Source organism: Lissotriton vulgaris, chromosome 8, assembly GCF_964263255.1.
Source record: "Lissotriton vulgaris chromosome 8, aLisVul1.2, whole genome shotgun sequence".
NCBI classification, from domain to species: Eukaryota; Metazoa; Chordata; class Amphibia; order Caudata; family Salamandridae; genus Lissotriton; species Lissotriton vulgaris.
The window spans coordinates 1,484,147,974-1,484,161,306 of record NC_141696.1 but is presented as its reverse complement, the minus strand read 5'-3'; the positions used below and the strand labels follow the sequence as shown (position 1 = coordinate 1,484,161,306).

The 13,333-nt window shown below is 49.0% G+C and overlaps 1 protein-coding gene across 1 annotated transcript in view; it reads right to left on the bottom strand.

Annotated features, from left to right (window-relative positions):
- The window catches only part of MAEL (maelstrom spermatogenic transposon silencer), a 1,196,692-nt gene that overhangs the window by 123,337 nt on the left and 1,060,022 nt on the right, over nucleotides 1-13,333 (bottom strand). The gene's annotated exons all lie outside the window — the stretch shown is intronic.

Below are 13,333 nucleotides of genomic sequence, written 5' to 3'. Positions count from 1 at the left end.
GCTGCTCGCTCTCCAAGACTGCTGTGGTAAGTATGGGAGAGAAGCTGCACCCACTCTCCTCCCATATGTTTTATTGGCTTGTGCCATTGACCTTCGTAAATACTGCCTTCAGATGAGTTAATAGGCTTGTTAGTCCCTCCTTAGGAAGGCGTGGTCCTCATGTGTACCCTCATAGCGACTGGCCCCTTTACTTCTGTTGTTTCACTGGACCTGGAATTTAGTCTGTAAGCACCATTTACTTCATTGAGTTTTGCTTTCAGCAGGTGGAACATGCGCTGCTTCAGCTGAAACCGTTTGTGTTTTTTTTTTAAAGCAGAACTGCCACAACCGTAACATGGGCACCTGCTTTCAATCACTTTAACCCAGCATTATCTCATGTCCATTTCAACCTACTACCCCAAGTAAAATAGATTTAGACATGATTAGCGACTTAAGTCATGTGAATTCCAGGTAGCAAATAATCCTGTGCTAATGGGTTGGAGCTGATAACAGCACATCTGTGTTGCATGCCATCTGTACTAAACCCACCTGATGGGTTGTTTTCAAAAGCCTGTATTATTAACACCAACAATGCCACCACCAATGCCAATACCATCACCACCAATACATCCAATACCATCACCACCAATGCCACCACCAATACCAACACCACCAATACTACCAATGCCGCCACCACCAATACCAATGCCACCACCACCAATACCAATGCCGCCACCACCAATGCCACTACCACCACCACCAATACCAGTGCCGCCGCCACCACCACCACCAATACCAGTGCCGCCGCCACCACCACCAATACCAGTGCCGCCGCCGTCACCACCAATACCGCCGCCACCACCAATTCCAGTGCCGCCGCCGCCACCACCAATACCAGTGCCGCCGCCGCCACCAATTCCAGTGCCGCCGCCACCACCAATTCCAGTGCCGCCGCCACCACCAATACCAGTGCCGCCGCCACCACCAATATCAGTGCCGCCGCCACCACCAATATCAGTGCCGCCACCACCACCAATACCAGTGCCGCCGCCACCACCAATACCAGTGCCGCCGCCACCACCAATACCAGTGCCGCCTCCACCACCAATACCAGTGCCGCCACCGCCACCGCCACCACCAATACCAGTGCCGCCACCACCACCACCAATACCAGTGCCGCCACCACCACTACGACTACCACCACCACCACTGATACCAATGGCGCCACCACCAATACCAGTGCCGCCGCCACCACCAATACCAGTGCCGCCGCCACCACCAATACCAGTGCCCCCACCACCAATACCAGTGCTGCAGCCACCACCACCATCACTAATACCAGTGCCACCAATACTTCCTCCAATTCCACCAATGCCAGTGCCATGACCACCACCAATGCCAGTGCCACCATGACCAATGCCACCACCAATACCAGTACCACCACCATCACCAATACCAGGACCGCCACCATCACCAATACCAGTGCCGCCACCATCACCAATACCAGTGCCGCCACCACCACCAATACCAGTGCCGCCACCACCACCAATACCAGTGTCGCCATCACCAATATCAGTGCCACCACCACCAATACCGCCACTGCCACCACCCATACCAATACCGCCACTGCCACCACCCATACCAATACCGCCACCACCCATACCAATACCGCCACCACCCATACCAATACCGCCACCACCCATACCAATACCGCCACCACCACAACCAATAGCACAATGACCAATTCCACTAATACCAGAACCACCAATACCACCACCTCAGCGAGACTCGCTCACTAGTAATAGCAGGGGCACTGTACAAGGCCGGAGCTGCAGCCGTCCATGCCTGTCAAAGCACAGCCCACCCTGCACCAGGAGATGTAGCCAGGGCCCTACTACAGCTGGAGTGTTTTTTATTAGGCCAAAGATAGGAATGACATTAAGCAATGCCACACTCCACACTCAAATCATGTAGAGGGTAGGAAATACACCCCCCCGCCTGCTTTTCCTCCTGAGCCGTGACAGTATAATCAGAACGAAAGGTGTTGGAGCACTTTGTTAGTGTTTATAGCTCGGATCATATGCAACTCTCACTTCAAACTTTGTATCTGTGTAATTAACAATACTTACACAATTTTCATTGCACTATTTATCACAATATTGAAGACATCGGGGCCGGTCTGTTCCTCTGATACTTACAATTAGTTTTTTTTTAGCTATTTGGGGTAGTTTGCGCTTAGGTCCCTGTAACTTTTGGACCACATAAGGTATCCATGCCAAATTGGTGTCCTTTTTTTCCAACATAATGGGGATTCTAAAGGTATCCAGGGTTTGTGGATTCCCCTGGAGGGGACCCAGAAATCAGCCAAAATACAGGTAAATTTAGTTTTTGAAAAATGGGAAAAAAGTGCTAGAGATGAAAGTGTGTTTTTTTCCCTGCAAATGGTATGAAAAAAAAGTTTGTGGTGCTGAACTCACCATCTTTACAGATTTCATGGACAAGCAGACTTGTCAGACAACCAACATTTTTTTACACAGTTTTGGCATTTTTCTGGGACATAGCCTATTTTTGCTATTTATTGTGCTTTCAACCTCTTTCCAGTTAATGGTAGAAATGGGTATGAAAGCAATATTGAATCCTGGAAAGCTTCACATTTTAGAAAAGTAGACAAAATTCTGAATTCAGCAGGGTGTCAATTGTGTAGATCCTTCAAGGTTTCTTTATAGAAACTAACCGTTAAATATAGGAAATATTGAAAATTAGTTGAAAAAAACAGCCATTTTTGTCAAGCTTTTCACCTGTAACGTCTTCTAATTACGACAGCTGTTTGAAAGCAATATACAGTTACATCCGCTGGATGTTTCTGGTTGTGCGGATATATAGGACTTGTAGGTTGACCAAAAATCCGACGAACCCAGAGCCAATAACTGAGCAGCGACTTGCAATGGTTTTTTTTATTATGTACCGGTACATAGCAATTGATTTGGGAAAATATATACATGGAAAAATCGGTATGAAAGACACCTATGTATTCCTGAAATTGTAACAAAATATAGAGTTTAGAAACAGTAGGTATTTGCACATTTCCAAAATTGTGTGTACCCATACTAGCATGAGAATTATAGGTCATTTTTACAAATTGTCTTTATTTGGAAGGCATAAATGGATCGAAAGTCAATAGATAATAACAGTTGCTCTACAATTCTGTGTTACGTTACCCTAAGTCTCCCAAAAAATATGGTACCTCACTTATGTCGGTAGGCCTAGTGCCGGCGTCCGGAAATGGCCCAAAACGCAACGTTGACACACCACATTTTCACGATGAACTCTGACCCTTTTTTTGCAAAGTGCCTAGCTGTAGATTTTGAACCGTAGCTCTGCAGGCACTTAGGGAAACCAAGCAAACATATACATTTTTGAAAACTAGACACCCATAGGAATCCATGATGGGATGACTTGTCTGGCTCTCATGGGGTTCTGTAACCCAGAATCGCTTGCAAACCTTAAAATTTGTAAAAAAACAAAAAAATCTCACATTTCCGTGGTGGAAAGTTCTGGAATCAGTTTGGTTCCACAAAATTCCACTAAACCTGCATTTCCAAAAGTATTCAGAGAAAATCGGTACCTCACTTGTGTGGGTGGGTCAAGTACCTGCGAGAGGTAAAGGCCCGAAACCTATTGAGGCGACTTCAAAATTCCCTATCACAAAACAACCTGGTTTTGCTAGGGTATGGAGGGGGGGAGGGAGGTTCGGGGGATACCATGAATTTTTGGCCCGGACTCGGCAGCCATCTAGGGAACCCTACCACCCACACATTTCTGATAAATAAACCCCTAGGGGTGTCCAGCAAGCTATGGCTTGCATGGGTCCCCTAACACGTCCCTACCCAGAAGCCCCAGCAAACATCAAATTTTGTTGAAAATAATCTTTTTCCTCACATTTCTGTGTGGGAACGTTGTAGGATCACTGGGCTGACACAAATTTCCTACCAACCAGCGTTCCCCCAGGTCTCCCGATAAAAATGGTACTTCTCTTTTGTGGGTAGGCATAGTGGCTGCAGAGGAAATGGTCCAAATCGCAGTGTGGAGACTTCAAAATGACCTATGTGTCGCCACGGTGATTCCACACACAAATATTCTGGGTAGGGAAACTTTGGGGGATCCACGTAAGCCATACCTCATTGGACTCCCCAGGATGTCTAGTTTTCAGAAATGTGTGGGTTTGGTAGATTTCCCTAGATGGCGGCGAGCCCGGGGCCAAAACCCCTGGTGTCCCCCAAACCCCCGAAACCAGGTAGTTTTGTTATACGTCATTTTAAAGTCTCCACAGTACGTTTTGGGTCATTTCCTGTTGCCAACACTACGCCTACCCACACAAGTGAGGTATCATTTTTATCGAGAGACTTGGGGGAACGCTGGGTGGTAGGAACTTTTTGTCAACCCGGTGATCCTACAACTTTCCAACACAGGAATGTGAGAAAAAATAGATTTTGTTCTTTCAACATTTGGGGATTGTGGGGAGGAAAATGTTGGGGGAGCCATGCAAGCTATGCCTTGCCAGACTCCCCCGGGTGTCTAGTTCTGAGAAATGTGTGGGTTTGGAAGGTTTCCCTAGATGGCCGCCGAGCCCGGGGCCAAAAACACATGGAACCCCCTTTGCAAAACCAAGTTGTTTTGTGGTAGGTAATTTTGTAATCACCAGTTTCCTGTCGCGGGTAATAGGCCTACCCACACAGGTGAGGTACCATTTTTCTCGAAAGACTTTGGAAAATGCGGGGAGGGTAGAATTTGTGGATCCATACGATTCCAGAACTTTCCACCACAGAAATGTGAGGAAAATGTGTTCAACCCATCCTTGATTCCCCATGGTGTCTAGTTTTCAAAAATGTATAGGTTTGCTAGGTTTCCCCAGGTGCCGGAAGTGCTAAGGTTCAAAATCTACATCTAGGCACTTTGCAAAAAAAGGGTCCATTTACACTGTGAAAATGTGTCGGTTCCTGTCGCGGGCACTAGGCCTACCCACACGAGGTAAAATTTCTCTCAAAAGACTTTGGGGAATGTGGGTTGGGTGAAATTATGTGGGTCCACGCAGATTTCAGAACTTTCAACAACAGAAATGTGAGGAAACGAATATGCTACTTACCAGTATGCATCCGTCTTGGCATGTAGGGCTGCTGACATTCATATCTGTGCATAGCTCGGTGCCTAGTGTTGGGTCCGGATGATTGCACATTGTTGTCCTGGAAGAGTCTTCGAAGTATCACGAGATAGGTGGCTCCTCCCCTGGACTACAGTGCGCATTGGCATCCTCTCCATCCTCAGATTGTTTTTCGCCATTGTGGCAGAGATGGAGTGTAGTACAGTAAATGATGACCATGCTAAGAGAAATTCTGAGTGCTGCAGCCGCTACAGGCGATGGGGAGGAGGGCGGGCGATATGAATGTCGCAGCCCTACATGCCAAGAACAGATGCATACTGGTAAGTAGCATATTCGGTTCGAGGCATGTGGGCTGCTGAATTCATATCCGTGCATAGAATATATAGCAGTCCCTATATTAGCGACGGCTGCACGTGCCAGCTGCAGCAGTCTGAAAAAGTGTTTTTAGAACAGCCTGCCCTACAGCTGCCTGCTGTTTGGAGTGCACATCTACGCAGTAGTGTTTTGTAAATGTGTGTATGGTAGACCATGTGGCTGCTCTACAGATTTCCTCTAAAGGAATGTTTCCAAGCAAAGCCATGGATGCCCCCAACTTTCGCGTTGAGTGGGCTCTTGGGTGAACCGTTAATGTGCGCTTAGCCTTTTGATAGCAAATCTGTATGCACTTAACGATCCACCTGGCTATACCTGCTTTTGAAATGGGGTTGCCTTTATGTTGTGGTGAAAAGGCAACAAACAGTTGTTTTGTTTGCCGAAAATCTTTTGTCCTATCTATGTAGTACATTAGAGCTCTCTTGACGTCTAGTGTGTGGAGCATTCTCTCTGCCACTGAATCTGGAACAACACTGGCAGTTCAATAGTTTGATTCATATGGAACTGTGAAACCACTTTAGGCAGAAACTTAGGATTAGTGCGTAGTACCACCCTGTTGGAGTGAATCTGTATGAATGGCTCCTGGATGGTTAGTGCCTGAAGTTCACTAACTCGTCGTAGCGATGTGATAAGGTTGATGTGCATCTTCTGCTATGCTGTCCATAGTCCCTGCACTGTGTAGTGGAGTACATGAGCTCCCCATCCCTGGAGAGATGCGTCCGTTGTCCGTATAATCTGTGACACAAGCTCTTGGAACGGTCGGCCCCTGCAAAGGTTTTGTGGGTTCCACCGATGCAGAGAGTTGTATGCGCGACCGGTCACCAACACTAGGTCTTACAATTGTCCGTGAGCCTGATTCCACTGACGTGCCAAGCACTCCTGAAGCGGACGCATGAGTAGTCTCGCGTGCGGGACTATGAAGATGCAGGAGGCCATCATGCCTATCAACTGCATGAACACTCGTGCTGGAAGCGAGTGTTGTGGTTTGAATTTCCATATCAGCAATTGCATGCTGTTGATCCTCACTGAATTTGGCTGTGCTTTGGCTGCCAGAGTGTCTATTGTCGCGCCCGAGTACTGCCGTACGTGGGCGGGCTGAAGGTGCGACTTTGGATAATTCAGTGAAAACCCCAGATCGTGAAGAAGGTGAATGTGTGGGGCATGTGGGTGGCACACTGATGGGCCGGCTTTGCTTGGATAAGCCAGTCGTCCAGATCAGGGTAGACGTGAACGTTCTGTCTCCGTAGGTGTGCAGCCACTGTCGCCAGGCACTTGGTCAACACCCAGGGTGCTGTCGTCACTCCGAAAGGGAGGACCTTGAACTGATAATGCTGATCCTGAATGGTAAATCTGAGATATTTTCTGTGTGACGGGTGTAGCGGTATATGGAAATATGCATCCTTCATATCTAGTGTTGCGAGGAAATCTCCCTGACTGAGTAACGGTAGAACCTGCTGTAATGTGATCATGTGAAAGTGTTCTGATAGGATGTACTGGTTTAGGGGCCTGAGGTCCAGTATGGGTCTGAGGGACCCGTCCTTTTTTGGGATCAAGAAGTACAGCGAGTACACCCCTGTACCTCTTTGTTCCACAGGCACGAGCTCTATGGCTCCTTTTTGCAGCACGCTGACTACCTCCTGCTGCAATAACTGTAAATGCTCTGCGGACATAGGACGGTGTCTTGGGGGTATGTTGGGTGGAGTGGATGTTAACTCCAGACAATAACCTGCCTCACCCACCTGTCTGTAGTGATGGATTTCAAGACCGGCAGGAACTGTTGTAGTCTCCCCCCGACCGGTGTGATATGGTCGGGGGGCAGTGACAAGACGTCACTGTTTGTTAGTGGCGGAGGATCGGGAGTTGTTGTTTCCACTACCTCTGCCCTTGGTGCTGTTTCCACGATAGCCACCCCTATTGTTCTTGTTGTAGGGGGGTCTGCGTGCCTACTTTACTGTATTGTGTCTGCTGGGACACCTGGCCTCTGGAAGCTCCTCTATTGTTGGAGCGACGAAAAGAACCACCCCTGAACTGCTGCGACTGTAGAGCCCCCATAGACTTTGCAGTCTCTGTGCCTTTCTTAATTTTTTCTAAGGTGGTGTCCACGTCTGGGCAAATAAGTAATCAGGGTTAACCGGCTGATTGAGTATGGTGGTTTGTATCTCAGTCTTGAAGCCGGAGATTCTCAGCCAGGTGTGTCTTCGTAACGTAACACTTGTATTAATCGCCCTGGCTGCAGTGTCTGCTGCGTCTAGCGCACACTTAATAGATGCGTTTGATATAAGTTTGCCTTCTTGTATTAGCATCTCTGCTGCCTCCTTATACTCATCTGGCAAGTGTTGTAACAGGGTCTCGAGTGTATCGTAATGAGCCCTGTCATATCTGGCTAAGAGTGCCTGTGTGCTGGAGATTCGCCAGACATTGGCTGTTTGAGCTGCCACCCTTTTTCCTGATGCTTCTAGCACTTTAGATTCCTTGTCAGGGGGAGGAGCATCACCCGTTGTTTGCGAGTTCGCTCTTTTACGAGCATTGGAAACAACCAGGGAGTCCAACGGCAACTGTCCCTTGATATACGTAGGGTCCACAGGTGCTGGTTTGTATATTTTTTTCAATCCTGGGGTTTACCACCCTTGCCCTTGTGGTCTACTTAAAGAGGTCTCCAGCGTGTTCAGGACACCTTTTAGCATGGGTAGAGTCTTGACAGTTCTCTGAGGTTGAGAAGGTGTCGCACAAAAAGTCCTCTTCAATAGGGTCAGCATGGAGCTGGACATCATGATTTTTGCTGCCCTCTCAATAAGTGCGTTAAACGCAGCCGTATCTTCTGTAGGTGAGGTTTTAATAGCATAGACATGTCTGTCCGGGGCAGCTTGTGGATCTCCTGGGTCAACAGTGTCTGTCCAGGGTTCAGTGTGATCTTCTGGATCAGTGTCTACAGGATAACTGTAATCCTCATTGTCACCATCCCCTACATCCATATCTGAATGAGTGGGTGAAATAGGAGCAGAGTCTTGTCCATATGGTTGCAGAGGTTCAAAAAGAAGGTGACGTAGCAGAATCCCTCTTTTTCTTCAATGGAATTTTGTATGACTCCATAGGCTGTTCTGGGGTGATCTTTCGCTTGAAAATTGAAAGTCTACCAGTCTCGGAGTCGATGAATTGCCTCGACTGATCTTCCTGCAGAGGCCGTCGATGCTTGGTGGCCCCTTCGGTAGTTGTAGTCTTTGGCCCCATGGACACCTTCTTGGCCGCTTCGACGCCCGTCTTAAAGGCGAACGCCTTAGGTACCACTGTCGGCGGCAGTGTGAACTTAATCGGTGCCGACGACTTCGGAGGTTAACGGACAGGCTTCGGGGTGGGGTGGAGTGGCCTTCGGTCCAACAGCAACAGCCTTCTCTTTAATGCGTTGTGCACTGTAGTCCAGGGGAGGAGCCACCTATCTTGTGATACTTCGAAGACTCTTCCAGGACAACAATGTGCAATCATCCGGACCCAACACTAGGCGGCGATCTATGCACAGATATGAATTCAGCAGCCCACATGCCTCGAACATGTTTTTTTTTTTTTTTTTTTTAATTTTTGAAAACCTTTATTGTGCATGTAGCAGGAAAACAAATACGGGCCTACAACCATCAGGCCGGCCACGACACTTTTGAGCACAGGTGCTAGCAATTCGGTCCCCCATCGGCATCAGGTGGTAGAGCAGCAATTATTAACAGTTACACTGGAAAAGATCATGACGCCAAGGAGGAGGAGCATTGAAGGTTAAATTTTAAAGTTTTTCCGATCGAATATAAAACAATGAAGAATAGGTGCAAGGAGAACTGAGTCCGTACAGTAGTCTATCAATATGAGTAGGCAGCATAAAAAATAACAGCAGTAGCGTCGAGCACCCCGTCAGGGTGGCAATGCAGTGTAAAAACAGACGGAGCAACAGGAATCAGTCTCGTACCACCCCCAGCGCCACCCACTCCCTACTAACCCATGTCGCAGACCCAGAACAGAAAACAGGACAAGAAAGCGCAGAAAGTTGAGAAAAAGGCCCATAGAAACTAAACAAGGAAAATTAAATCTACCCCCCCACCCTACACCAATGCGGAGGCTACGGCCTACCCCCCCCGACAATGTGCCTGTCGCCCATTAAAGAACTCGAAATGCAGCACAAGAGAGGAAAGAGAAGTAAAGGAAAAGATAAGAAAAATAAAAAAGGTAACTCTTAAATATAGAGAGTGAGAAAAGGCCACCCTAATCTACAACTCTCACAAAATACAAGTGAAGCGGGAGGAGGAGCAATTCCAAACGTTCCCAGCCCCCCAGCCAAAAGCACTACCCCCACACAGTTCACAACAGTTCAGAAATAAATAGCGAAGCAGAGACAGCTGGGGAAAGACAATGCGCCGTGCAGAACGCAATCAAATGTATAACAGTCCTAATCCCGTTCTAACCAGCCAGGCAACCGATAACATTAAAGAGAAGAACCTAGCCCTGGCCCGACCTCGGATACTTCCCCAAGTGAGGTTCATGAAGAAGGCCCGCCCCCACCAAGACAAAGAGACAATATGGCGGCCTAAAGAAGGAGAGTGAAACAGTGACACAAAATGGCCATCGAATACCACCATGTAGTCCTTTGTCCGTCCTAGACAGTTCCCATAGGCCATCGGGGAGGTATAGGCTCTCCAACGCATTGGGCGAAGGCCACAAGAGGAGATCCATCGAAGGGGCCGGCTGCTGCATACCTCGGTCTCGAGGCAGAAACATTGTTGCAGGCAACGGTATGGCAAGCCCCGGAGATAGGGGAAACAAAGTATCGCAGGCAAGTCCACTGGACGGCTGGTGGCAGGCGTCAGTAGGGGCAGAGGCAATCACGTCTTCTTCATGAGTGAGAGAAAACACTACATCCCCCAGAGGTTCCGATGGAGACAGTCTCAAAGTTGGCCGGCCTCCGACACTGCGCTCCTGCCGTAGAGCAGACACCATGATATCGAGGTGGTCACCCAGGGCTTGAAAATCCGCGCACATCTCCGCTCGAAAGTCAGACAGGGCGGCCAGGATAGTTCCATACGAAAACGGTAGTTGAATTCCCCCGTCATCATGCTCCCGGGAAGGAATTTGCGATCTGTCCTCCAGCGCCCACCGGGCGCCACAATCAGCAGACAGGGACGGGCATTCACCCCCGTTCCCCGAAGCAGCAGACACCGCCATGTTAAGTGGGTCACAGAGTAGCCTCCGAGGCGGGTTCGGCGTGACCAGCCAGCAGTACGGGGCACCAAAAGCCCGTTAAATCAATGCAGGTCAGGCTCTCAGTACCGAAGACCACAGCGCTTCAGGCCATAGCACCGGACCAAGGGAGCAGGCACCCGACATCCTTGAAACATGGCCGCGTGTTCCTCCCCGCTCGCCACCCGCCTCAGACAAAGACGCCGTAGCTGCCGAGCGTCTCAGCGAGGCGATAAATCACAGGGCGCTGGTCTCAGCGTTACACGGCAGGCAGCGCTACCAGGAGTCCGTCTCGGGAGGAAATTGTCACCTTCTTAGCCCTGGTGTCGCGCGGGCATCCCGGCCGTCCCCAAGCTTCCCAGCCTCGGAGACGGACGGCGGCGCAGTCCCGGGGTCAGTGCTCAGAGTCGCGTCCCATCTATCTTCGGCTGCCGGGCGAGTTGAGAGTCCCGGGAAGGACGATTCAGGTCAGCACAGCGTAGCGTATATTCCTCCGCCACGAACTGCCAGGGTAGAGATCAGGATATCAGCGCGGAGGTAAGGGAGCTGGTGGAGCCGGGAGCTACACGTCTGTACCCGTCGCCATCTTCTCGAACATGTTTTTAATTTTTTATTTTTTTTTACAAATTTAGAGGGTTGCAAGGGATTCTGGGTAACAGAACCTGGTGAGATATAGACAAGTCACCCCATCCTGGATTCCCCTGGGTGTCTAGTTTTCAGAAATGTATAGGTTTAGGTCTAGATAAAAAGACAATAATGCAGCCTAAGCAACTAGGCTACACTTTAAATTTTGTAATTTGCTTAGTTTCACACATAGACAAACTCTCCTTCACAAAACTCCTTTTTTCATGATCGCGATGAAAAGTAATGGATAGAGAAGCACCCATAGGCTGCCATTACGTGTCTGCAAATGGGTACCGTGCCTTTAAGAGTATCCAGAGACCCCCGGTATCCCATGAGTTAAAGCCAGAGGCATTTATTTTCAGTTCTTCTTGAAGGCGTAAAAAAGCAGAGCCTGCTTAGTCTTTGGGACATCTGTGTCTGCCACCGGGGAGGAGGGTGGGTTGCCTATGACTATCACTGAAATACCCCTACAAGAGAACTGAAGCTACAGGTAAGAAACTAATCCTCTTCTAGGGGATTGCCGTGTACCGTCAATCATGTGAACAGACTAGCAAGCCCATCCCCAAAACAACTCACCAGTGGTGGCAGAACAGAGAACAACCGCACAATTGTGCAAATTGATTTCGAAGTGATGCCTGCCCAACCTGAGCATCTGTCCTAGCATCAGTGCTTAGTAAATGTGTGGACTGCCTTCCAAGTGGCAGCCTTACAGATTTCTGAAATAGGTACATTATGAAGTAAAGCTGCAGTAGCTGCTTTACCTCTGGTAGAGTGAGCCCTAGGCTTACTAATCAAAGGCTTGTTAGCTATAACACAGCTAAATACATGAAACAATCCACCTAGAAATGGATTGTAGCGAGACCAGTTCAGAACAAGCCATAGCTTACAAATGGGTGGTCTGTGTAGGAAGGTACCTCCTGACTATGGTTGCCCCCAACTTTTTGCCCTGTGTTTTAGCTGGCTTTTGACATAGTCGACCTGGGGCCCTGCCAATCAGGACCCCAGGCCTACTGCTCTCTCTGTAAAATGGATTCCATGTACCCTAGGTGCATTTCCAATTGGTACTGGGCCACCCTATCAGACCCTGTAACTCAGGGCATGGGTGTACCCAGGGCTGCCAGGGGCTGAAGCATGTATTATGCCATCCCTGGCTGGCCTCCTAAATTTGACACAACTGGCTGCATGAGAGCTGGGGCAAAGTCGTGTAATCACCCTTTGCTGTAGATATAGTATACCTATATCTAACCCTAAAATGGACACACAGATTCCTATCAGTCACTCCTATGGCAGGCCTTAACAATCCTGAAGGCAGAGTGCTTGGAATCGTGTGAGATGGTGCTCTGGCATGAGCTGAGCCCGTTTGCAGCTTGCAGAACCAAGTTCTAATAGCTGTTCCATATCGCATACCATATACTCTTAAGTGCATTATAATCCTCGCGGTTAAATGCTATCTTTGGTATTGCTTTATCAAAACATGTCGAGTAAGGTGTCATACGAATTGGAATACTAACCCCTCGCCAATTCTGGCGACGGGGTTAGCATTCCACCCTTCTAGAGGGACACGACATGTATGTAACTGTGAACCCCGGTTAAAGTTAAACGAAGCCTCAGCTCCACAAAATGGATGCTGCCACCACAGACACGAGTCTGACCCCCTGCAGCTGGGAGCCCTTCCAGCGAGGGGAGCCTGGACAAAGGGTTTCCTGTCAGGGGCGGTGCTAGCACCGTCCCAGACATGGTTTTGTGTATCCTGGGTAGGCAGGGCTTTACAGGAAGGTGACTGCTGAGTGGCACCCCGGTGCTCACTACGCATAGGCCAGTCTGAACCAGTTCCAGGGGCACACCAGCCCCTGGTCTGGGGAAGTCCGGCATGGCAGAGGGGTGTAACCACCCCCCTCCTAGTCCCACCCATAGGCAGGACCTAGTCACCGGGTCAGCCCCCTTTTTTAGTATAAAGATGGGAGCGGGCCCCCTGTTCAAATTAGATCA